Source organism: Trachypithecus francoisi, unplaced genomic scaffold (assembly GCF_009764315.1).
Source record: "Trachypithecus francoisi isolate TF-2019V2 unplaced genomic scaffold, Tfra_2.0 Lachesis_group3, whole genome shotgun sequence".
In the NCBI taxonomy this organism is placed as follows: Eukaryota; Metazoa; Chordata; class Mammalia; order Primates; family Cercopithecidae; genus Trachypithecus; species Trachypithecus francoisi.
In genome coordinates this window covers 84,318,877-84,346,700 of record NW_022681468.1, presented here as the reverse complement: position 1 = coordinate 84,346,700, position 27,824 = coordinate 84,318,877, and the positions used below count along the sequence as shown (strand labels likewise).

General features: G+C 39.2%; 1 gene segment (V, D, J or C); it reads left to right on the top strand.

Moving 5' to 3' along the window:
- Positions 1-27,824, top strand: part of LOC117070016 — a 705,780-nt gene that overhangs the window by 28,473 nt on the left and 649,483 nt on the right.

Here is a 27,824-nt window from a genome sequence, read left to right as displayed (position 1 = left end):
CCTTTGCAGGGGGAGATGCGCTCTTATTTTTTGAATTTCCAGCTTTTCTGCCCTGCTTCTTCCCCATCTTTGTGGTTTTATCTGTTTCTGGTCTTTGATGACCGTGACGTACTGATGGGGTTTTGGTGTAGGTGTCCTTCCTGTTTGATAGTTTTCCATCTGACAGTCAGAAGGACTGTCTGTTGGTCTGCTGGAGATTGCTTGAGGTCCAATCCAGACCCTGTTTGCCTGGGTATCAGCAGCAGAGTTTGCCGAAGATAGAATATTGCTGAACAGCGAGTGTACCTGTCTGATTCTTCCTTTGGAAGTTTCCTCTCAGGGATGACTCCACCCTGTGAGGTGTGGGGTGTCAGACTGCCCCTAGTGGGGGATGTCTCCCAGCTAGGCTACTCAGGGGTCAGGGACCCACCTGAGCAGGCAGTCTGTCCGTTCTCGGATCTCAACCTCCGCGTTGGGAGATCCACGGCTCTCCCCAAAGCTGTCAGAGTCGTTCGCGTCTGCACCGGCCCCCGCTGCTTTCCCTATTGGACCTCAGCTGTGGGCTGTCCCCAGAGGTGGTCTACAGAGACAGGCAGGTTTCCTTGAGCTGCTGTGAGCTCCACCCAGTTCGAGCTTCCCAGCGGCTTTGTTTACCTACTTAAGCCTCAGCAATGGCGGGCGCCCCTCTCCCAGCCTCGCTGCTACCTTGCGGATAGATCGCCGCAGACTGATGAGTTAGCAGTGAGGGAGGCTCCCTGAGTGTGGGACCCTCCCGGCCAGGTGTGGGATATATTCCCCTGGTGTGCCTGTTTCCTTAAAGCGCAGTATTGGGGTGGGAGTTACCCGATTTTCCAGGTGTTATGTGTCTCAGTTCCCCTGGCTAGAAAACGGATTTCCTTCCCCCTTGCGCTTCCAGGTGAGGCGATGCCTCGCCCTGCTTCAGCTCACGCTGGTCAGGCTGCAGCAGCTGACCAGCACCGATTGTCCGGCACTCCCTAGAGAGATGACCCCAGTACCTCAGTTGAAAATGCAGAAATCAGCGGTCTTCTGTGTCACTCACGCTGGGAGTTGGAGACTGGAGCTGTTCCTATTCGGCCATCTTGCTCCGCCCCTCCCTATGTACTACTTTCTAAACATACTGCATGTGCTCACTTCCCAAGGGTGAGACGGTACTGCACATGCAAGTGGCCCACCCTGAGGGAAGAATCATGGGAAAAGAGGAAGCCTATAAAGTCCTAGGGTCAAGGTTAAACACTGCATTTTACCTCAGTAAAATGTTTGGCTCTCTTCCAAGTGTACCTTCCTTTCTTTCCTATTCTAAAGCCTTTTAAAATAAACTTCCACCCTTGCTCTGAAAAAAAAAAAAAAAAAAAAGAAAAGAGAGAAAGGCTATGTACCGGCAGGTTTACCTCTATTACACCAACCTGTGTAAGTATTGTTTTGACATGCATGTATCATTGGTGCAAAATGCAGTGGCTTTTTCCAAGCCCCTCTATTCCTTGGTCTTGTTAAAAAAATGTTGCTAAGGCTGTGAGCTAGAACCATGTTTATTCAGCTAGATTTTAGGTCATTCTGTTTTGAAAGAATTATTTTGAGTTACAAGAAACTTCTCTAAAAATTGGAGATGACACAGTGGTATAGGGATGTGTGGCCTGACATGGAAAAGAGCTATGCAATGAGAAATGCTCCTTGAATTGCAAGAATCTCACCTAAATTTTTATAATAGAATACTTCATGACTGTTATTTCAGTGTAGGAAAGTGGTTATTAGAAACAACTGCTCTTACTCATACAACGATTGACATTTGCTATCATACACATACAAACATAAACATCCCCACAGACATTAACTTGGAGCATTTGCTTCTCAAATTTTTAATTTAACGAATGTGTCAGATTTTTAAAATGACTTGTTCACATAATAAGACTCTACATTTTGAGTACAAGTTTGATCACTGTCATGATTCCACAAGATGGCAGTGTGTTCTTAGGGACCTTGAGGAACGCTCTCAAGTGCTGGTGTGTGTGTGTGTGTGTGTGTGTGTGTGTGAGAGAGAGAGAGAGAAGAGAGAGAGAGAGAGACAGACAGACACGAGGAGGAGGAGGAGGAAGAAGGATGAGGGGAGGGGCTTAGTGGTGAATTAGGGTTGTTAAAAAGAGCATCATTTTTTCTACTTGGTAAACAGATTCTTTTTTATGATTTTAAGGTAGAAAAAGTAGAAATATCCATTCTAGGTTCATTTTTCTAAGGGTTTAAAATTTGAATCCTCAGTGAACCAGGGCAGAAAAGAATGATGAAATCCTTGAGAGTTTTACTAGTGATCCTGTGGCTTCCGTTGAGCTGTGAGTTTGGGGCATCTCGATATAGGAAAATAATGTATAGTATCTGGAGTTATTGTCTATTATAGGTCTATAGGTAGAAGCATGAATTTTTTTTTTCTAACTAAGGGAGAGTGGGGGCATCAGTGAAAAGAGGATTTAAATTATGGGGAGTAAGCCTCTCTTACCCAGCCAGTCTTCTCTGTCTGACCACTGTATTTTTTCACAGGGGTTTGGAGCCAACAGAAGGTGGAGCAGAATTCTGGATCCCTCAGTGTTCCAGAGGGAGCCATTGCCTCTCTCAACTGCACTTATAGTGACCGTGGTTCTCAGTCCTTCCTCTGGTACAGACAATATTCTGGGCAAAGCCCTGAGTTGCTAATATCCACATACTCCAGTGGTGACAAAGAAGATGGAAGGTTTACAGCACAACTCAATAAAGCCAGCCAGTATGTTTCTCTGCTCATCAGAGACTCCCAGCTCAGTGATTCAGCCACCTACCTCTGTGCCGTGAACACACAGTGCTCTCTAGACACTGGCAGTCTGTACCCAAACCTGCTGTGCCCCAGGAATGCCTGATGTAGAGCTTAGACTGCAGGGTAGTGAAGTTCTCTTTGCTCTCTACATTCACGTGGAAATTATAAGAACTAGTATGGAGGATTAATTAATTAGGGAAGTATTTTCATAATTCTGAAAATAATTGAAACCCTGAAAAAAATAAAAACAAAAATCTTGGTCTGGTTGAAATATTTTTTAGTCCTGTTTTTCCACTCTAGTTTTAAATATTTTTTAAATTGAGGTCTGACTGATAAACAAAAAGGTGCGCATGTTTACTTCACACATACAGCACAATCTATGCCATAACATACCCATAATTTCTAAAACTCTACTTCCTCCCTCCTTTTTTAAAAAATTAAGGTATGATTGCTATACAAAAAGGCACGCATATTTAATGTATATATCCCGGTGCTCAGTCTAGTTTTATGCCACTTCTTCAAGAGATTGGTTTTATGGTTTTTAAATTATATAACAAGAAAATATTTTCACACAATGACAGATATTCTCTCATAATTCCCAGGACACCTTCCTCTTTCCTTCTTTAGTTACTCAAAGCGTTTGACAGTCATTGATTTGGAAATGCAACAGCAAAACAGAAATGCAAAGCAGAGAAAAAGTCATAAACAAATGACTTCAAAAATTCTATCAGTCAAAAAAAATTTTTTTCTTTTTTTGAGATGGAGTCTTGCTCTGTCATCCAGGCTGGAGTGCAGTGGCGCGATCTCGGCTCACTGCAAGCTCCGCCTTCCGGGTTCACGCCATTCTCCTGCCCCAGCCTCCTGAGTAGCTGAGACTACAGGCGCCTGCCACCACGCCCAGCTAATGTTTTGCATTTTTTTTTTAGTAGAGACGGGGTTTCACCGTGTTAGCCAGGATGGTCTCGATTTCCTGACCTCGTGATACCCCTGCCTCAGTCTCCTATAGTGCTGGGATTACAGGTGTCAGCCACCATACCCAGCCAAAAATTTTTTTAGTTATAGAACCCTCATCTCCAGCCTCAGCCACAGCACCACTCCTGATTTATGTAAGGGTATATTTAGTGGATAGATGGAAGAACTAGATTCAGAGGGTAAGACCTGGTTAAAACTAGAAGTCTAGACAGTTGCAGTGACTAAATAATTAGAGAGGGTCTATCTTGCCTTTTTGGGGTAAAGTCTGAACTGAACTTAAAACTCCTGGCTTGAGCCTTGTAAAAGAATGTATTTATACCTATGTACTTAAGTGTGGCTTGGAGATGATAGGGAGCATTAGCCCTAGCCATAGCATGCCATTTCCCCAGGCAGGGCATGGGAGCATGGAACAATCTAAAATTTATTGAGAAGGATCCCTGAGTAAGCATCTAAAAGAGGTCCAGACACTAAGGAGCTTTAGTATGATAAGCAAAGACCTGTGTAAATCAATTACCAAAGACTGTGTGGTATCAAGAATGTTTCAGCAAATTTTTGTCAGGAGAGTTGGAAATGCTGAACAACGTATAAATGTCTCCCTCCTCTGACTACCTGGCATTGTAAATTTGTCCTGCAATGTATGCCAAGTCCAGGAAAAATATTTACTTCCTAATGAAAATAATGCTGTTTAATATTTAGTACGTTGAGTTATAGGAAAAAGCTTGAAAAGTCACATTTATTGTAAAACGAATTTGTAGACTGTTAGTCATGACATCATTTAGGTAGTACAGTGGAAAAATTTTGGAAATGAAGAATCAAGATTTCTGTTCAGTTAGTTCATGTAGTTACTGATGAAAGGTGCCAATCAACATTTGCTTCAAATTGTTAATTTGCAGAACTGAAGACTTAAGAAATTTTTCCAAGTCATGTAAGATTTGTAAAGCAGTGAGGATGATCAGAAAGTTGTACTGAAATCAAAATACTTAAATTTTAGTACCATTTTATCATATGCCTTCAAGCACCCTGGCACTCTGGAAAGAACCTGTGCTGCCATGCTCGTTTGAATATCAATTATGTTCCTAATAGGCCATTTATATTAAGTTGTACTGTTATATATATTTCAAGATTGGACTCAGGATTAAATGAGATGAAATATTGCCTTCGGATAAGTTCATTAGAAGCAGAGCCTGAATTGGAAATTGTTTATCCATAATTGATTGAGAAAACCAGGTTGAGATGGGAAAAGGCTAAGCATAAACGTGCCAGCTAGTGGAGTCTTTATCCAGCCTGACCAGCATGAATTGCATCACAGGATTGATCCTTTCCACACTGAGGCAAGCGGGCCAGAATGCTGACCTGTTGTATGTAAGAATAAGGTCGTCATTGGCTGTGCTGTTTCTTGGGGTAGAGGTATACTCTACTGGACAATGATGACTTTCATTGGCAGAGGTCGATTTTCTAGGAAAAGGGGCAACTGTGAGCTGAGAGTGGCTAATATTCCCAATAGTGATAGCGACAGGAGACAGATATATTCCTAGGCAGACAAGGACAGATTCCCTGGTGAAACCCAGCCTTCCTGCCAAGGACAGTTCAAAGCCTTAAAACCGAGTTGCCAGTTCCGGAGAGAGTACATAACTGCCAGTTCCGGATAGAGTACATAACTGCCAGTTCCAGATACAGTACATAACTTGAATCCCCCTTCTTACCCACTCTCTCTTGATTGGTTCCTTCTGGATGATGGCTTTTAACCAATCAAATGGTGCTTTTTCCAAGACCACCTCTGGACCAATCAGCATACACTCCCCCATTCTAAGCCCATAGAAACACTCGGCCTTAGCCTCCCAGAGGGCTACACACTTTGGGTTCCGTCTTGCTTTCCAGAGATTTCCTGTCACTCAGTAAAATTCTCCTTTGCTTTGCTCACTCTCTGGTTTCTGCATACCTCATTCCTCTTAGCCAGTGGGACAAGAATCTGGAACCCATCAAACTGTGGGAGTGAAAAGAGCTGTAACACCCTCTCCCACTCGCTGAACTACGGGAGCGGAAAAGCCTCTGGATGCCATTTCCTCCCGCTCTCCGAACTACAGGAAGAAAAAAGCCGTGACAGTAGCTGGGGATGGCGACACTGTCCTGGGAAAGGGGGTCTTGGCTGGGCACAAGCAGTGTTCACTATTAACTTGGAACTCACCTGGCATGTGGGCAGCATTCAAGAAATAATAGATTTTGGCGGCCGGGCGCGGTGGCTCAAGCCTGTCATCCCAGCACTTTGGGAGGCCTAGACGGGCGGATCACGAGGTCAGGAGATCGAGACCATCCTGGCTAACACGGTGAAACCCCGTCTCTACTAAAAAATGCAAAAAACTAGCCGGGCGAGGTGGCGGGCCCCTGTAGTCCCAGCTACTCAGGAGGCTGAGGCAGGAGAATGGCGTGAACCTGGGAGGCGGAGCTTGCAGTGAGCTGAGATCCAGCCACTGCACTCCAGCCTGGGCGACGGAGTGAGACTCTGTCTCAAAAAAAAAAAAGAAAAGAAAAGAAAAAAGAAAAAAGAAATAATAGACCTTGTAATTATATTCTGAATTTTAATTTGATTCTCTATTTGAAGGAGTTTATATAGCTGGCTTTACCAATCTTGAAGAGTTGAAATAATGTTAGGTTAAAGCACTTCTTTTTTTTTTTTTTTGCACTAATCACATGTAGTGATTTTATTTTTTTATATATTTTTATTTTTGTCCTTATTTCTTCTAAAAAACAGGATACATGTGAAGAACATGCAGTTTATTACATAGGTATACATGTGCCATGGTGGTTTCCTGCACCTATTGACCGGTCCTCTAGGTTCCCTCAGGTTAAAGCACTTCTTAACAGAAAGCATCTAAATAAAGGTAAGGAAATATTACTCAAAGCTAAAACTCAAGGTATTTTAAGAATAATGACTAAGGCACCAGTATATTATCTTACTTCCTTTTGGGAATGATAACATGACATTCTGTTCATCCCTTTGTATTGAGGTAGAAATGACTCTGATGGTTCACAGTTCATGACTCTGGGCTTCCATGTGTAGAAAGAACAACAGAAAGAGATCCCATCTATACTTATACATGATTAATGCTATTTTGTTATTAATTTGTATTTAAGAATGGAGGACTGGGTAGCAGGATGGACTTCTCATATCACTGTGCCCATGTTCCCCATAATGTTTCTCCTTGAATGGGGTGCCTGGCCAGAAGTGTGGGTATGTGGGCATACATGTGATTTGGCAGGCTTCTTTTTAGGATGAATGAACAGGGAAGTGGTAATTAAGTTGCTCCTCTTTGTTCCTTGCACCTAATATCTTTGAAGATGGCCTAATTCTGTCAGCCACTCATAATAAAACTGCAGTAATCTCAGTGGTGCATTTAAACTCTTGTGAAAGTTAAATACCCAAGTAAAAGTTGGCTTACTATGCCTATCACACACAAGTACAGAAGCAGGATGGTGAGAATGGAGGGAGGCTAGTGCAGCTGTTCCGTGTGTGGACCTTCACTATGTTCTCTTGTGTTCTGTTCTTCCCACTCTCCATCACCTACTCGCTTTCTCAACCCGGAACCTCTCCAGGGTCTTACCCAGTAGGTTCCCTTCACTTGCATTTCCACTGCAATCTTCTTATAGTTCATTCTGGGCTGACTTCTCTCCACACTCTGTTTCATCCATCAGTGTGCTCACATCTACTTTTCATTTCATGGGAATTGTGATACTTTTCATCTTTTCATTATTACTTTTACCATTATGGATTCAAGTCATTCTTTTTATACTTCTAAATTTTATTTCAGTGGGAATATTGGAAAGATAAGAGGAGAATACATATGCTTAGGAATTTTGAATCAGGAGCACATCCTAGTAACATTTAAATTTTCAAACTGGCTATATGATTTTTTCTTACACATAAAAAATCTATAGACAGAATCAAGGAATAGATCAGAAGTGCAAAGGAGAACTGATTTCAGGCTGGCACAAGTGAACAGAGTACAAAGAAAGGAGGGACTTTGTTCTGACCTTGTGAAAAGAATCCTTGTTGGCTAGATTCTCATTTCACCTGAGATTTCTCTCCTCATTTGCTTTTTTTGTTTTTTAGGATGCAATGATCTCTATGCTAAAATAAGTTGGATGAAGATGGTTTGTCATTCAAGAGTTTCATCTTTTTAGGCCATAGAGTCAACCGCTCCAGTTCAATACAGTCTGTCTCCCACCCACAGGGGACTGCTGCTCACCTAGCTCTGTTGAGTGTCACTGTCAATCTCTCCCAAATCTACTATACCTCCCACAAGGTCCTCTCATGTCTTGTCTGCTGGTTGCACTCCTCCCAACTTTCTGAGTTAACATAGGTTTATTTTACTTTTCTTTTCCTAACTCTTCCCAGGATTATTTATTTGTTATATTTTCTTACACTCATCACTCCGCTCAAGTTTCTCCATAGATGGGCCTCTGTTAATGTTCTTTTTAGTGTGAGATATAATTTGGCACAATATATCAGTCTATAGGAGCTTTGACAGTTGGAGCAGGACTCTTTTTAAACATGAGGTACCTAAGTTGTTTTTTCCTAGGGTTACAAATATCAAAGTTGTTGACCTGAAACCAAGGGGCCTCTTTCACATTTTCGTTTAACAAAAAATCTTGCTTTATTTGTTTGTTTTGATTAATTAATGACATGTGATCCATGCTGATTTTAAGTATGAGACTCTGGTCTAATTTGTTTATTTTTTAAAGAATCAAATAAAGGAATAATCTTTCACCCACTGTAATGCTCACATTCAGAAACACAGGGCCATATGAAGCTGAGGCCAGACTGAGGCAACTGATCACCTCCCCTCTCCTTGATGAATGATTTTACAAAATAATATAGAATGTCTCAATGGTATTCCAAAGTCTAGAATGTTGTCTTCTGTGACTAATTGCTCAGTAAATTAGTCTTCTATTTTTACGTTACTCTCATTTCTCATGTATTTAGGATTAAAACCATGTACTCTACAGAAAGTGACATCATCACCAATTTGGTAAGAAAGAAACACTTTCTGTTGGTTTTGATACCACATTTCTCAAATGAGAAGCAAAATTTGCTTCCTTGGATCCGTGGTTTCGCCTGTGGCCTTCAGGGGGCAACATTGCACTAAGGAAGCATCTGTGTTCATTGCAGACCATCCTCATCCAATGAGCCTCTTCCCTGCAGCTGGCTGATGTATGTAGCTCACTGATGCCTGTGTAGATAGGGAGCTGTGATGAGAACAAGAGGTCAGAACACATCTAGGCTCCTTAAGAGAAAGCCTTTCTTTAACTGTTTTTGAAACGCTTCAAAGGCAGAGACTTGTCCAGCCTAACCTCCCTGCTGCTCCTATCTCCTGAGGCTCAGGGCCTTTGGCTTCTGGCCGCCCTGCTTAGGGCCTTCCAGCGTTGCCACTGCTCAGCCATGCTCCTGCTGCTCATCCCAGTGCTCGAGGTGATTTTTACCCTGGGTGAGTAACATTCCATTACCTTTATTCCTTTTGTAAATGTGACCGTGTTGTAATTTTCTCTGAATAGAGACATCTTTTCTTCATAGCAAAGTCTGTGCTGCCTTTACTTACACAGCATTGGTGTTGCAGGAGGAACCAGAGCCCAGTCTGTAACCCAGCTTGACAGCCAGGTCTCTGTCTCTGAAGGAGTCCCTGTGCTGCTGAGGTGCAACTACTCATCGTCTTTTTCACCAAGTCTCTTCTGGTACGTGCAATACCCCAACCAAGGACTCCAACTTCTCCTGAAGTACATATCAGGGACCGCGCTGGTTAAAGGCATCGATGGTTTTGAGGCTGAATTTAAGAAGAGTGAAACCTCCTTCCACTTGACGAAAGCCTCAGCCCATGTGAGCGACACGGCTGAGTACTTCTGTGCTGTGAGTGACACAGTGCCTGAGACTGCAGGGGAGCTGAACACAAACCTCCTGAGATGCTGAGACTTTCTGTGACTCAAGAACTCAACCTTGAAGTCTGTCTTGTAATATTAAATAGCAATTCCAAGCTTCTGATGCTGATTGATGTATGCTGTATCTTTTTCATCTATTTATTTTTAAACTATCTATGACTTTAAAATGTGTTTCCTGTAGGTAGCATAAAAGAGCATCTTTTCTTTTTATCTACTTTGTTAATCTCTGTTTTTGCATTGTGAAGTTTAGATAATTAAAATTGAATATAAATATCAATCAGGTTGGATTTAAGTATATTTCATTATTGTGTTTCACCCATGTTCCTTTTTTTGTTCTTTTTTTTCTGACTCTTGGATTATTTAAATACTTTTCAATTTACATTTTAATTTATCTATGAACTTTTTGGCTATAACTCTGTACTTTTTGAGTAGTTGCTCTGGAGATGGCAATGTACATGCCTAAATATCCCGGGTCTTATGTGAGCAAATACTGTACCTCCTTATGTGAAATGTCGAAGTCTTACACAATGTCCCTTTATCTACCAACACTAAAGTTTGTTATTGTTGTTCATATATATTAGTCACATACATTGAAAACTTCACCAGGCCTGGCACAGTGGCTCACGTTTGTAATCCCAACACTTTGGGAGGCAGAGGTGGGAGGATTGCTTGAACTCAGGGGTTTGAGACCAGCCTGGGCAACAAAGTGAGACCCCATCTCTATGAAATACAAAAGAAATTAGCCGGTTATGGTGGCACTCACCTCTAGCCTCAACTACTTGGCAAGCTGAAGCAGTATGATAGCTTGAGTCCAAGAGTTCAAGGCTGCAGTTAGCTACGACGATGCCACTGTATTCCAGCCTAAGCAACAGAGCGAGATCCTTGTCTCAATTTTTTTAAAAATCACAATATATAGAAAACTTCACCATACAATGTTATAATTTTTGCTTTCAACAATTATATGCACTTTATAAAACTTAAGGAGAAGAATAAGAACTACTTTATACTTAACAGCTATTTATCATTTCTGGTATCTTCCTTTGTTCCTGAAGATTTGGGTTTTCTCTGATACCAGGATATATAACTGAAATTCCCTTCTAACTTAAAAACTCCCTTTAGTATTTTTTCTAGAGCAGATTTGCTGGGAAACATATTTTTCATTTGTTAATTTTCTGAAAATGTACCTTTAACTTGCCCTTTATTTCTGGAAGATAGTTTTTACTGTGTCTGTAATTGTGTGTCAACACGTTCCCCCCCTCACTTTAAAGATGCCACTTCATTGTCTTTTGGCCTCCATGCTTTCTGAATAGAAATCCATGGCCATCAAGTAATTGTCCTCCAATGATGTAATATATAGTTTTTCTCTAGCTGCTTCATATAGAAGCTGTGTACACACACACACACACGAAAAATTATACAATCTTTTGTTGTCAGTGATTTAATTATAATGTGTTTAGATGTGGTTCTCTTAGATTTTACCTTGTTTGGGGCTTGAATTGATAAATGCATGTCTTTCAGTGAATTTGGCAAGCTTTTGACCATTCTTTCTTCAAATATGTTTTCTGACCCAACATCTTTTTTCTCTCCCTCTAGGACTCTAGTTAGATATAATTTAGACTTTAGAATATTTTCCCATGTGTCTCCAGGGCTCTGTGTTTTTTTATTTCAATTTTCAAATTGATGTGAAGGTTTGTCAGTGTTTCCTGACCTTGGCACTACTGATATTTTGGGCCTTATAATTTTTTTTATTGGGGTGTGGGGCTGCCCTGTGTGTTGCAGAATTTTTAACATCTCTACACTAGATGCCTATAGCACTACACACCCCAAGTTGTGACAGCCAAAATTGTGTCCAGATTTGCCAAATGTCTCCTGGGGAAAGACAAAGTCAAAATTAGTTGGATTAAATAATCTATATTGATCTATTTTCAATTTTGCATATTCTTTTCTCTATCATTTTGCTATTGAGCCCTTACTGTAAGATTTTTATTTTTGATACCGTATTTTTTGGTTCAATTTCTTTTTTTTTCTTTACTTTGTGGAACATAATCAAACGAGCTACTTTGACATCTTTGTCTATGAGTTTTAGTATCTTAGTCGTCTTGATATTTGAATTTGTTGATCTTTTACTTAAATATTAGTTCATTTTTCTGGCTCTTTGTCAAATAATTTTGACGTACATCTTGAACATTTCAAATATTATGTGTGTACACTCTGTTTTCTCCTCCTCTTCCTTCTTCTTTAAAAAACAATCATCTAAAACATGTTAATGTTTTTGTTTGAGCAGAAAGTCAACCTAGTTTGGTTCACACTGTTAGTTGTTTCTCCCCTTTTGTGGAATTTGGTAGCTCAAAATCACAGTTCAGTTCTCTAATCATTTGCAATGTTGGTTTGGGTTTATACCTGTCGTGTGTAGCTCAGGGATTAGAGAAACTAGTTTGCGTGGCTCAAATCTCAGGTAAGTTCCTGAACTCTCTGCTACATTGGTTTTAGTTTCTCCTGCATGGGTGCCACTTGGGGGTAGTCTGAGACTGGAATGGTGATTCAAATATTAGTTAAATAACCTAAGATTTGCTGTTCTGGTCTGAGTCAGGTTCACATATGTAGAGCCTTGGGATTCGCCTGAGACTTGAAACTATTTTCCATCTCTTCCCTAGGGTCTCTCTTTTCTAGCCTGACCCACAGAGGCAGAAAATTGTGTTTCTTGAAGAGTTTGGACTTCCTACATCATTACCATATTGCTGTATGCATTGGGGCCTCCCTCAGGGCAAAGTCGAGAGAAAGAAACAGAAAAAATATGAAATTCACCCTTGTGCAGGTTGCTTCTCCAATTTTTGACTTCCCTACACAATCTGCTAGCTCTTGGGTAATTTCAGAGTCCACAGGTAGGCTTTTTTTTCTTTTTATTTTTTGTATTTCGTTCAGTTTTTACTTGCAATCCATGGCAGAGATTGGCTGTAGGTATCTTAAAGTTATCTCCTATTCTACTATGGTCCTGCATTAATTTGTGGTTGTCCATAATATTCATCAAGAATGGCTATTTGATGTTTTCTTTTTCCACGCTCTTTAGTTGTATTACCCTTTTTAGTTAATCTAATTCATTTTTTATATTTGCAAATTTTTCTCATCAAGATTGTAAGACCATTTAATTAAGGTCTTAAATTTTTTTTTGATATTTCATTTCTTATTTTCCAAATTTAAGAAGGCCTTTCTTTGGTGCAAAAAAATTGAGAATGCATACTTGTTTTTATAAATAATTCAAGTACTATATTTTTTCCTAAAGTCTAAAAATTTTTGTATTCTGAATTATATCTGGATTTAAGAGTATGTTAATGCATAGTAGGACTATTCAAATACTACGTTTTTTTTTAGTACCTAAAACAGAGCTGATTAGTTTTTAATTTTCTCTTTCACTGCCTATTTTTTTCATTTCGATTTTTTGCTTCCTTTAAATGAACCATGCATTTTGGTATTTGGGGCTGTGTTTGGAGACCCTTAAGTCTTCCAGGTAATCATGTGTTTCTTAGAATGCTGCCAACACCCTTCAGTGAGAATATTCTATTTATGATCTTATTCTTATTTAACTATGAGGTGTTGCTTCTACTACTATAGAGGATTGAATAATTCCTTTACATTCTTCCAGTGCAGAGCAAAAGGCAATGTTCCAAGACATCACACAATCCTATGGCCTTTGACTTTGAACACACTGGGCTTTGCAAATGCTCAGCAACTTTGAGAAAAGTTAAAATGACCACCATTCTGAAATTCAGAAGAAGTTGTTCCTCATAGCTTATTTTCGAATATTTTTTTTCTGCTCTGATTTAATCTTCAATATGATCCCACCTACTTTCTGTCTCCTAGAAATATGTGTCACCAGACGACCACCACCAGATGACCTTCATTTTTTTTTACTCTTGTGAATTTTAGTCTATTTCCATTTTATTTCTATTCTTTAATTTAGGAAGAAATATTCAAGAGAAGGGAAATGAGCATATGACATTAAGAATTAGAAGTTTACGCTCAAAGGCTACACTTTTACAAAATGATAGCATTACTCAATTTTCTTCATTCAAGACAATGTTTTCCGACAGGAACAAGTGAATCAAGAACCCAAGGAGAGAACTGGGCTTATGCTTTCAAATCAAAGGAAAGAAGTATTCTGACTTTGTCAAGGGTCCCATTAACCACAAAAAAAGCAGTGACTTTCTCCATTCTCATGTTTTCAGAGTTTTATTTTTGTTCCCATCTACATTTATTATTACTTTTTTTATTTTTAAATTTCAACTTTTATTTCTCGCTTGTTGTGGTTGTATTTCCTTCAGCCCCAGAGGTTTCTGTAGTTTTATTTTCTTTACCCCAGAGGCAAAGCCTTCCCGTCATGAGTTATGCCTTGTCATTAGTTGCATGGAGGCACTACTCTCTTTGTGTGAAATCTTTTCCTCTATGGCTGCACAAGCACCATCCGAGGGAAATGTCTCTACCATCCTCCATCACCACTGTGGCAGCACTGAACCATCCAAAACTCAGTCCAGGGCAATTGTTCTGAGCCCAGACTCTCATGGACTCATATCTAAACTCTGATATACTTTTCAATAACGATTCCTCTGTGAGGTGACGTATTACTCCATCTTTACATGAAATCTTATTGCTAATGGACTCTAGGACTAAAACACCATCATAGATTTGGTCAGGAAGAAACACGTCCTGTGGAAGTTTTGATACATCTCAGAAAACAGGAAGAACACACTGGTGAGCGGTCTCTGCTAAACTCCCGTTCTGCACTTGGCCTCCAGAGGGCGAGGCTGCACAAACTGGAGCTTTTGTTTCTGTTGAAGATCAATCCACTGCTCAGTTTCTTCTTCCTGCAGCTGGTTGAGTTCTTTCTAGACAGAGACAAGTGACAAGAATCAGAGGTTTAAAAGCAACCACATTCATCTCTACAGGTTTTGTAGTTTTATATAAGCAAGGAGCTCGTCCAGCAAACCTTCCCCACACTTCTTGTTCTTGGTCTCTTCAGCCACTTTCCTTCTTGTTCTCTGGAGATCTTGCAGAAAAGAGCCTATAGTGTTTCCCTTGCTCAGCCATGCTCCTGGTGCTCATCCCACTGCTGGGGATACATTTTGTCCTGAGTGAGTAAAATTTCTTTATGGTCTTTAGTTTCACAGGTTCTGACTAGAAATGCTTACTTTTTATACTGAGTCTGCACTGCTTTCACTGATAGCACATTGTTTTTCCAGGAACTGCCAGAGCCCAGTCAGTGACCCAGCCTGACATCCACATCACTGTCTCTGAAGGATCCTCACTGGAGTTGAGATGTAACTATTCCTATGGGGCAACACCTTCTCTCTTCTGGTATGTCCAGTCCCCCGGCCAAGGCCTCCAGTTGCTCCTGAAGTACTTTTCAGGAGACACTCTGGTTCAAGGCATTAAAGGCTTTGAGGCTGAATTTAAGAGGAGTCAATATTCCTTCAACCTGAGGAAACCCTCTGTGCATTGGAGTGATGCTGCTGAGTACTTCTGTGCTGCGGGTGCCACAGTGCCTGGGTCTGCAGGGGGAGCTGAACACAAACTGCCTATGCTAGAGAAGTTTTCAGAGACTCAGTGTATCTTCCTGTGACATTTTCAAAGATCTCTTGCTTTTATGATGGTGACTGAGGCAAAGAGAGCTGAGCACATCCAGGCATTTCTATATAATTCTGCAATTCCTGCTGTGTCCCATGTCAGGTAAATTTTGTTTTAGAAGCTTTTTGTTAATTGAAGAAACTGCGTAATAGGAAATAGTATTCTAGAATGATGGAGGAGACATACTTCTCATCACCTAACAATCAGGTTCTCAAGGACCTTTCCTTGACCGTGACTGCATTAAGATTTTGCTTTCTGCTTTCCGTGTGCTCACTCATTAGGATCCTGCACCATGGGAGTCTTCTCCAGTGTCCAGTTCATGCAGAGCACTTGCACCAGTTTCCTGCAGTGCACAGTGCCCAGGAATTTCCTTCAGAACCCCCCTGTTTTGGGGTGATTCTGTGGAAGAGAGCCTGCAGTGAGACACCTCCCCATGAACGGCTTTCCCCAGTGTCCTAGAGGATGATTTTCTGCCATGTTCTAGAGGGTGGATTTCTAGCAAGTTCTGCTGGTACAGCACCACAGAGACTATGGGAATGTTGATATGGTCTAGGAGAACCTTGGTTTTCATTTATCATTTAATCTCTCAACTAACCCAGAAAACGAAAGATAAGCTTCTCATGTTCTTACCTTGCAAGTTTGAATTCTTGAGCTGGTCATTCATAGGATATTTTCTTAGAATTTATTTTTTCTGGCTCTAACTGTGCTATTCAGGTTTCAGGATATCTTGTCTCAGTAACTCTATTTAGGAAGAATTATGAGAAATTATTAGCCAACAGTGAAAGTTTCATTAGAATTATGAAGGACTCAGAAAATTGTCACAGCGATGTGAGTTCTGGCAACTAGGAATAGTGCACAAGGAGAATGAAGATTTAGAATTCATCAGTGTTTCTCCAAAGACTTTTTCACAGTTATAAAAATAGCTTCTATTCTATTGATATGTTAATTATGCAAATCTACATTGTAAGTTTTTCTATGAAATTCCGTTCATCTCTTCTAGCTACTGACACTTTTACTTGTTGCTTTCACTCTGTTGTTATATGGTTTCACTATTGAAATATTAAAGATTGATTCTTTTTTTTGAGATAGGGTTTTACTCTTTCACCTAGGCTGAAGTGCAGTGGCATGATCATAGCTCACTGCAGCCTTGACCCACACCCCCAACCTCAAGCAATTCTCCCACCTCAGTCAGCTTCCTGAGTAGCTGAGACTACTGGTGTGCACCACCATGCCTGGCTGATTTTTTTTTTTAATTTTATTTTTAGTGGAGAAAAGGTCTCACTATGTTGCCCAGGCTGGTTTCAAACTCCTGAGCTCAAGCAATCCTCCAACCTTCGCCCCCCAAAGTACTAGTATTATAGGCATGAGCCACTGAACCTGGCCAAAGATTGATTCTTTTATGGTAACATTTTGATAATCTGTCATGTAGTAAGTTTTGCGATGCCAAGCTCTGTTAGAAATACTGATAAGAGTTACAATGGTACTGGATTCCAGGCAGCTGCTGGAAAGTATAAATGTGTGACTTTCTTATGTCTAGAGTGGAAAGAACTGTATAAGAAACTTTTATACTCCTTGTCTGCTTGCTGCCTCGGAGGATAACCAGTGCTTCGGAGGAAAAGGAGAAGGAGGAGGAGGGAGCTCTTTAGCTGCCATTTAGCTCATACTATAATGTCTACGAGGGTAGGTGCATAGGGACCCTGAAAATATAGATCAAATTAGTAAATTGTGGGCAATGGCACTCCTTAGCCAAATGGTGAACCAAGATGTCAACAGTATGTTTTAGGATGTGGTGATATGACTACATGTGATAAATATGTTTAAGTGATTTCTGGAATGCTGTGAGGAAGGTGAATGGTGTGTCAGATATATAAAATTATGAAAAAGAAATGTATGCTCATTTAATGTTCCTGCCTCAGTCCCTTCCTTCTTTCCTGGTTTTGGACCACACTCTCATCTACCACTGATAAGACAAATAATTTCAAGTGACTCATTGTCATCAGCTCAGCCACACTGCCCAAAGGGACTCATCATAGTATCATGAGCACTTTATGCAGATTGATTTGAGAAAGAACTGCCCATTTCTTTTGATTCTGATCTCAAACTGAATATTAAAGAAAAATAAATTTCATACCAAGGACCCTAAGCAGCTGGGAGAGCATTCCCCATCTCCCCTACCTCACTTCTGCCTGAAAAATCAAAGTAGTCTTGCTTCCTTCTACTAATAATTTGTTGCTTTTATATAAGTACATGATTTGTAGGAGAAACTTTCCAAAATAAAGAATTATATTAAGAAAGTGGAAATTCTGAGTTATTTTATCAATGATATCAATCATTCTGACTGTTCAGAAAGAATTCTGAATTTTCTTGTAATTAACTGATCTTACTACATATTCCATCACCCAGAAGCAGGTACCCTAATTGAAAGACGGAAGATTTTACTGAAGACCAAGCTACAGCCCTGATTGGGAGACAACAGCACATATGCTAAACATTTTCTTCTCTCCCTACATCATGTTTTTATCTTATGTACAAGCTGTTGGAAATAAACTTTATAATTTAGTGTAAAGGTAACAGAATTTTCAGGCTGAGTGAAGTGGCTCACACCTGTAGTTTCAGCACTGTGGGAGGCTCAGGCAGGAGGATCACTTGAGGCAAGGATTTCAAGACCAGCCTGGGCAACATAGCAAGACAACGTCTCTACAAACAATGAAAAGAATTAGCCAGGCATGGTGGTGTCCACCTGTAGTCCTAGCTACTCAGGAGGATTGCATGGGCCCAGGAGTTCAAAGTTACACTGAGCTGGGATCATGACACCGTTCTCTAGCCCGGATGACAGAACAAGATCCTGCTTTTAAAAAAAATTTAGGAAGGACTGTCCCTGAATTTGAAGAACTATTAATGTAATCAGTGATAAAGTCAATGACTTTTGGGGTTGTGCATCTCTTCATTTTGGAGAAAGAATGAAAAGTTCTTCAGTTGCAAGATGGATTTCTGTATCTCGAAGGAGATAGAAGTATAGAATTATTTTGTTGTTGTACATGTTTCAAATGTGTGTAGAAGAATGTGTGTGTTGCATAGAGAAGCTTGAAGTAGTTGAAGGAATAGATTTATTGACTCTCAGCTCTAAATTCACCCTTGCTTCTTCTGTGAAGGTGGATCTGGAACCTTCGACCATTTTCCTTTGCCAGTTGACACAATGTTAAGCTTTGTAGTAGAGAGTCAGGAAGAAAAGATTTTGCTTTCTGCTTTCCGTGTGCTCACTCATTAGGATCCTGCACCATGGGAGTCTTCTCCAGTGTCCAGTTCATGCAGAGCACTTGCACCAGTTTCCTGCAGTGCACAGTGCCCAGGAATTTCTTTCAGAACCTCCCTGTTTTGGGGTGATTCTGTGGAAGAGAGCCTGCAGTGAGACACCTCCCCGTGAACAGCTTTCCCCAGTGTCCTAGAGGATGATTTTCTGCCATGTTCTAGAGGGTGGATTTCTAGCAAGTTCTGCTGGTACAGCACCACAGAGACTTCCCTTTCATCCAGTGAGCCACAGCTGTGTCTTTTCAATAACATCTGGGTCTCAGCCCTGAGGGTGGGGCTAGAGACCTCTACCCTGGTTATCCTGCCCTGCCCTAGGAGTAGAGGCTGCATCTTATGTCTGCTATTCCTACAGGAACAGGAATAGCAGAGTTTTCTGTTCTTCATATTATTCATTCTCTTGTTACTCTAACACTCTGTTTATTAATCCTTAAAATTTTTCTGTTGAAGTTATATGGTTTCTCTTTCCTGATTGTACTAGACTGAGACATGCACCAAGGACTTCAAGCAACTGGAAAGCATCTTCCATCTCCCCTCCCACTCCTGCCTGAGATATCAAAGTAGTTTTCTTGTTTTATTTCTCTATTGATTTATTGTTTTACTTACTTATTGTTTTATTTACATTATTGTTATATAATTATGAGAAAACTCTACAATAATTTGGTTAAGAATTTGGAAATATTAATATACTAATAAAATTAATTTTACTATTAACATTTTGTGCACATTATACATGGAATATTATTATACCATTGGTGCAAATTGAAATCAATTTTAAAAGGTTTTAGGATACCACACAAACAGGCATTCATTCACCTATGAGGATGTGTCTGGAGATTATAATTCTAAGTCATTTTTCTTGCGTGTAACTCTCTTAATACATCATTATTTTTTGATTTTCTATTTCCTTCAGATGGAGGGAGAAGACAATGATAATTGCAAAATGATCTGTAGACAGAATATTTCTGTCACCCTAGAAAGTTTTATGTGCGCCTTTCTAGTCAACTCACCTTCTGGAGGCAATAGGTGTTCTTATTTCTATCACCTTAGATTTACTTTACCCATTATAGACTTCAAATCAATGGAATCATACAGTAGTTACTCTTTTGTGGCTGGTTTCTTTCATTCATTGCGTTTTTTAGATTCCCCCATGTTCTCATGTGTATCAGTCTTTCATTATTGCTATTGCTGAGTAGTATCTTATTATATGGATAAAGCACAATTTGTTTATCCATTCAGTTGTGCACACCACTGACTGGACATAGAATCTTTTAGGGATTAAATGTTTGGTATCATTCTTAAGAGTGCAAGGTACAGTTGTTCTAGATGTTTATATCTTGTATTTCAAGGGTAGGGTGTGCCTCTAAAATACTTTAGTTGAAACATGTATCTTAAATACCTTTATTTAAAAACCACTTTCTATCATTCATTATGTTACCTAATATGTCACTAGTTTTGCAAATAAAAACCCAACATCTAATATTGCCTATGCTATTTAGCAAAACTTTGGGTATTATTCAAACTGTGGGTAGCTGAACTGTAGTTTCCTCTGTTGTGGCCTTATGTATTAATGACAACAGTGGGTGACCACCCTGGAGTTTGCTTTCTTGACTAACTCAATTGACTCTCCTTAGAATTGAGACTTAACTAGTACATACCCAATATCCTCTGGCTTTTGTTGAAAAGATTTAATGTAAATTATATATCCTAACATGGTGATATTTTTATTCTTACTTGGTAACTGATAGTCAGATATTATGAACAAAATTTAGGTCATTGTTCCTGCAGGTCCTGAAGATCTGTAAGTCATGTACTTATAATCCTTGCTCAACAGTCAAATTGTTTTTTGTGATATGTCTTATATAATGGGACAATAAAATTGACCTTTATATTAATATTCTAAGGCTGGCATAACAAAATACCACAGACTAGGTGACATAAACAACATAATTTATTATCTCAGAGTTCCACAGGCTAGAAGCTCAAGATCAAGTTGTCAGCAGGGTCAATTTCTTCTGAAGTTTGCAGATCATATTGCCTTTTCACTGTGTCCTTACACGATCTTGCCCTTGAGGGTACACATGTCTGTGTCCAAATTTCCTTTTCTTATAAGAACAGCAGTCATACTGAATTAGAGTCCGCCTATGTGACATCATTTACCTTAATTATTTCTTTAAAGACCCTATTTTCAAGCACCGTTACATTCTGAGGTACTGGGGGTAAGGGCTTCAATATGTAAATTTTGAGTCGGATAGAACTCAGTCCATAACAACTCTCCAAGTAAATATTACATTTGCAAACAAAACAGTTGAAAGCTTTCTTTATGCACTGCTCTACTAATTTCTCGTGCACACAATGATCATGTATAATTTTGATGATGAGATTTTCCTGTATTGGGTTTCTTTCTAGAGGAATGAGAAATGTGCAATTACAAATACAGATAACTTATGAAATATTCTAAACTGCAAAAAAACCAGTGATAAAAATTGAAAGCTCTTTTTCAGAAGTGGCTTCTTTTTCCTTTGTTCCATTGGGGTGCAGAATTCTCTCATGTTTAGATTTGTTCTTTCCTGAAGATAAATCTTAATTTCTGCTTGGTATTTTATCTCTGACAGTTTTCCTTTCTTTCCCCATTCTGTTTTCTGTCTAAATGTTATTTTTTTTTTTTACCTCTGTCTTATTGTTTCTCTAATATTAGAGTCTACCTGTGCAGAAGCCAATTTAGCTAACTTGCTATTTTTCTCTTGCACTCTTCCTTTACCACCTCATCAGCAGAACTGACATTATAAAAGAAAAAGAATTGAAATTCTTTTGAAGTTGTTTAGGACAAGTGCAATGGGTTAAGCAGATGAGGAAGGTGGCTACAGTCCTTAAACACAGGAGCAGCAGGAAGAATCCCATCATATATGCTCAGCTTTCTTGAGGATTGTTTTCTGTTTTCTTTAAGTAGTATGTATCAATATTTTAAATTTTGATTCAATCAGATACTCTTTTTTAAAAACATATGTTTTGATTGCTGACATGCTTGGATCCATTTTAAATTTATTTGTTTTATGTAGCGTTCTCTTGGTTTTTTCTTGTTTCTTTTTAGCCTGTCTTCTCTTGCATTGATAGTTTGACTTTTCTTCATACTGCTTTGAAAATGTAATGTATATTTCTGTTATGATAAGTACCCCTGTTATATAAATGTATGTATAGAAATATGCATATAAATGTATGTATATATGTGTATGCATATATAAATCTAATTTTTATGCCCAATGTTATTCTTTTTTTTTCCTCAGTGTTGTTCTGTAACATTTTTTCCTTGTATGTCCCAGTTCTTCTCCTTTACCTCCTGCTGACTTATGATTTTTAGAATTACCTTCGTGCTGATTGGAAGAAACTATATGTAGCTATATACATCAGGACAATAATTTCAGCAAGATATTATGAAATGAACAATAAACTATAGCTCCAATGTACATTAAGAAAAGTAATAGAAAAGAAAACCATCCAACACCATAATTGCAACATGAATTTGCTCCCTTCCTCCTCAGAGCCGTTGTCCCTGATCTTCTCTCTGCCTGGAGTGTTTTTCACCATTGGCCACATAGATGCCTTCACTGGCTCATAGTCTTTGCTCCTGGAGGAACATGGGAACATGTGAATAAAGTAGAATGCTCAAAAAGTTTATTGCAGCATTGTATTTCATAGTTAAAAAAAACCCCTTGTATTAGTCTGTTCTCACACTGTTGTAAAAAATGCTGTGACATGATAATTTATAAAGAAAAGAGATTTAAATGGCTCACAGTTCCACAGACCGTACAGGAAGAACAGTGGCATCTGCTTCTAGGGAGGCCTCAGGGAGCTTTTACTCAAGGTAGAAGGTAAAGAGGGAGAGGCTGTCTTACATGGCAAAAGCAGAATCCAGAGAGAAAGGAAGGTACTACACACTTTTAAACAAACAGATCTCAGGAGAACTCTGGACAGTAGCAAGGCGGAAATCCACCCCCATGACCCAGTCCCCTCCTACCAGGCCTGACCTCCAGCATTGGGTGTGGAATCCTGATTAGGGAAAAGGAGTCAGGCTGGCAGAACCAGGGGAAAGCAAAGGGATAAAGCAAATAAGCTATAGATCTGCCTTTTTTTCATGGTCCAGGACATATAGTCAGAAAGAAGAAGCAGATAAGTTATAGGACTTTCTTTATGGCTCAGAACCTATAGCTCTCCTGAGCAAACAACATACTTAACTCACAGACTTCCTGCTTATCATCAAATACCTCTATCTATCATCCAAAACCTCAGTTGACAGAAGAATGCAAGTTAGTTCCTTGCTACCTTAGTTAGATAATGCTACCTTGGCATTATCAGTACTGCATGTAGCACTCTGCAACCCAAAAACATCCTGTAAAATCTCCAGTAAGCCTTTGTTTCCTTACCATCAGCTCCTCTTCTGCTGATTGCTCCCTGGCAACTACTTTCATACTTTCTTTAATAGATCTGCCTTTCTTTATCTACAACAGTCATGGTAAATTATTTTATCCCAACGCCACGAGCCCAGGTAGTCATCGCTCACCTGTGACTTTGGGGATTACATTTCAACATGAGATTTGGGCAGGGACACAGATCCAAACTATATCACATATCATCTTAAGTCTTCATCAATAGGAGAGGACTATATAAACTGAAGTATATCTCTAATAGGATGCAATGTAGCAGAAGTTCCCATATGTGTTAATATAATAAGCTCTACAAGAGGCATTATTGAATTTATAATGTGAGTTACAAAAAGGTATGCATGAGATGCATCATTTTGTATTACATTTAAAAATAATAACCAAAATACTATTTATTTTCAGTTTTTTTTGTATTTAGTACATGTATATAATGCTATAGTAAAACATTTGGAAGTATCAACTCCAAATTGATAAGATGAAGGGAGAATTAGGGTAATGAGCGATGAAAGAATCAGAATTGGGAGTGGTAGTAAAAGTAGATTTTTGTTTACCTAGTATGTTGTATCACTTTTAATAATTTCAAATGTTCATCAATCCTTTCTAATATTAAACCAACAAAAAGTCATAAAAGCCATCATAAAGGTTTATCCATATCCTATTCTATTATCCTCATGAAAAAGGAGAGAAAGGGGAAAATGACCACCCTCTTTATAAGGTCTTGTCCAACCTTCCTAAGTATTTCCTCCACCTCTAGGATCATTAGCTTTTAGTTCACACTCCGCTTAGGATCGCAGTGTGATTTTATTATAGATTTTATTGATTTTATTATAGACATGTGTAGTTTTGTACTCTTCAGTAGATTATAAACTAATGCCTCATCACTTTTTATATGCTCTTACATCCTAATACATTAATCACTTATGGTAATACTTCAAAAAATCTTTTTGGATTTTCTCAAACAAAATCAGAGAATTCAAATAAATTGCACAAGATGGGAATTGCCAAATTATTTTAAGATATTAATTTCCATGAAATGGCATTTAAAAGTGGTAATTGGTTCACTGTTAACCCCCATTCAATCTAGGCAGTTATGTTGTTTTCTGACCACCTCCATTTCCTTCATAGGAAACGTGAAAGGAATGGGGCTGTGTTGTGTGACTACTGAGGAGCTAAGTTGGTGCAAAGTGGTCTTTGTTGATGGTTTCAGTCCACTAGGAGGCACTCGAGGAGTTCCAGAAATGAAGACTTTTTCTGATGTTCTCAGAGGATGGAACAGGATACAAGAGGGCATGCGAGTCAGTCAGATCACAGATAACAGGGAGCTGGTACGGGGTGGTGGGTGATGTGTGTGTAAAGTTCATCTTAGGTTTTCAGCTCTGACATTCTATATAAAACCTCAGAAAGCTGGAGTTCATAGGTCTATGAATCCATTGTGAAGATGATTCTGTAAGCAGAGTTAAGGGAATTGGAGTTTTACTGGGCATTGGGAGCATGGACGCTCATTAGAAAAACTCTCCATTACATGTTTTCAGTTCCTAAATTCTTATGATTAAAATTCATGAAATTCACTGACCTGGAAATTATTCTAAATACCCCTGATATCTGATCTTTTCTTATATCTTCTCTGAGACTAGAAGGAACAAGAATAAACAGAAGAGAAGAAAATAGGAATAAAATAAGGATCAAGAACAGAAAGAGAATAGGGAGAGGACAATATTTAATTTGACCAGCAATGTGTGGCCTGGTCAGAACAGTTGTGAGAGCCTGCAGGGTGTGTGGGGAAAGGTCTGGACAGAGGAAGGGGGGGAGTTAGAAATTAAATCAGAGTGGATATCATACACACATCCTATTTTTCCTTTAAGCAACCAACCTCTAGTTGGAAACATTTTCTAATCTCCTGATTTCAAGAAACTATTTATTTCTAAATTCGCAATGCATGTTATCAAATAGTTTTCATTTATTAGAATTTTCATATATTTGAATTCTCTGATTTTCTGTCAAACTGTGTAATTTGGGAAATGGGGTCTCTCTTCCCATGACTCTTTAAAGCTCTACTTAACCCAGCTGAGACACAGATTCTTCTGAGAGGTACCATCCCCCTTCCTCACATATTATCCGTAAACTACTCTTACATAAAGTGCTTTAAAAAAAAACCCTATATCTTCATACATTAGAAATATTGCCTCTTCCTCTCGTGAGAGATTGCTGTGCACTGGGCCACTGTGGGTGGTTTCCTGTTCAGGTGAATTTTTAAAACTTACGTTTTTAAACTTAAAAACTTTTAAATGAAAGATGGATCATGAATATTGCAATAAGGCATGTTGAAGAGTTATCTGAATCCTTCAAAAAGTTTAGAAACTCTGCCAGGTGCGGTGGCTCACGCCTGTAATCCCAGAACTTTGGGAGGCCGAGGCGGGCAGATCACGAGATCAGCAGATCGAGACCATCCTGGCTAATACGGTGAAACCCCGTCTCTAGTAAAAATATAAAAAATTAGCCGGGCGTGGCGGCGGGCGCCTGCAGTCCCAGCTACTCGGGAGGCTGAGGCAGGAGAATGGCGTAAACCCGGAAGGCGGAGCTTGCAGTGAGCTGAGATTGCCCCACTGCACTCCAGCCTGGGGGACAGCAAGACTCCATCTCAAAAAGACAAACAAACAAAAAAAGTTTAGAAACTCTAGTTTTGAAAATTAATACACTGCAATTTGAATATCTGCAGGTTTAAAAATAGAAATTAAATGTAAGGGGTAACAGCTTGATAGAAAGGAATATTATTTTCATGCGAAGTTTTGAATGACCCAGTTACAGACATAGAGGCTAATTTTCAAATTAATTTTTCTTATAATTGAAGATACAATGATAGAATGCACAAACAAACAGTGAATCATATACATATCAGGAAGCCACTTTGTTACCCTTTTAAAAAATATTTATTTTTTAAGAGATGGGGTCTTGCTCTGTTGCCCAAACTCGAGTGCAGTGACAAAATTATAGTTTGCTTTAGCCTTGAAGTCCTGGGCTCAAGTGATCCTCCTGTCTAGGTCTCCCAAAGTGCTGAGATCACAGAAGACCCTGTCTCTGCTTCTGAAGGAGCCCAAGGATTGGTTAGGGTAACCTCAGACCCACTAGATTGCATGTGGGCGTGACAATGGCCTTGGAGTTCCTTGATGCAGGATAATTTCTGCCTACTCCCATGCTCTGTGTTGTACACAGTCAGTCCTCAGTAAATATTTGCTCTGTTAAATAGTATAAAAGAATTTTAGATTTATAAAAGCACTTATATACCTTTTACTTCAACTTCATTTTACAAACACGAAAACTATATCCAAGATGCCCGTATGAAACCATTAGATAGTAAATGATCTAGGAGTAGAAAGAAACTGGATTTCCTCACTTCCTCCTTAGCGTTCTTACTCTTGCCTATTCCTGCAGGCACATATTGTTGAACAAAGAGAAATTATCTAATGGCAGCCCTACCAGGCTGACCTGTGCATTTTGGTTCCCAGAAAGCCTTGGTTCAATCACTTTGACCATGAGAACGGAGAGTTCCAGTTTGTGTAAACATTTACCACTTTGGGCAAGAAAGATACACAGGCTGAGCCACTGTTATTCTACGAGGAAATCAGTCCATGACTCACTGGCTGCTGTAGGAGTGAGCCAAACGTGATGGTGCCACCCTCAACCCCCAGAGGCGTTTCTAAGGACTTTCCTAAAAATAGTAAGATATATTCATTATGCTGGGTGGATATTCCTTGAAGGAAGGATGTGGACATAGTGAACATTACTCTACATTGCCAAAAAATAATAATTAGAATGGAGAAGCTAAGGGTAACATGTCCTCGTGTAGCTGACAGTTCATGAAGGTGTTAGAAAATCTTTTCTGGGCCAACACATTGACAATGAGTTAGGTAATATTCAATGAAATAATCATAGGGTTGGGAATTTTGTCCAGGGGATGGCTATACCTAAGGCATAGTTAATATGCGGAATACTGTGATCCATATGAGTGGTCATATTTAGACCATTACATTCAGTTCTTAATGCTATCCTCAAAAGGCCAAATATTGACCTAAATTATCCATTACCAAAAGGATAGAAATTCATCCAAAAAAGGATTTGAGAATCATATTGTATAAGGAATGAATGAGAAAAGGGAAAATCCTTAGAACAGAGAAGTTATACATATATAAAACCACACATTTTATGTATACATATCTATATTTGTATATTTTAGTTGATATTTTTCATCCTAACTGTCCTTACATACTGAAGGGTGCAAGATGTGAATAAGAAATTATATTGAGTCTCTATAATTCCAGGGGCCTAGTGAGTACAAGTCACAGGAAAGATGCTTTCCTTCTGGAAACGAGATAGTATTGGTTTCTGAGGAAACTTTCCCCATGATCACTTATTTAGTTTTGCACTATCCTCCCTAGAGGACACAGGCAATATTTTGGCTTCCATAGATTTATTTTTACAGAAGTAATCAGAACGTATCAAAAGTTAAAGTAGATGAGAATTTTTTTTTGGCAAGGAGAGATAAACCCAGAAACGTACAAGACTGAAGGACTTTATCAATATCTTAGGCAAGAATGTTGTAGTGGAGTTTCGGAGAAAACAGCAGATATGGAATCAGAGCTAGCAATGGCTAAGGCAAGAGCGGTCCATGCCGGATTAGTTGGCTTATATTTTAGAGGCAAGTTCCGCTGAAGATATGAGTCAGTCATTGTATTTAAGGACATGCCATATTGATATCATTCATTTTGATATCAGAAAATAAAAGCACCTTA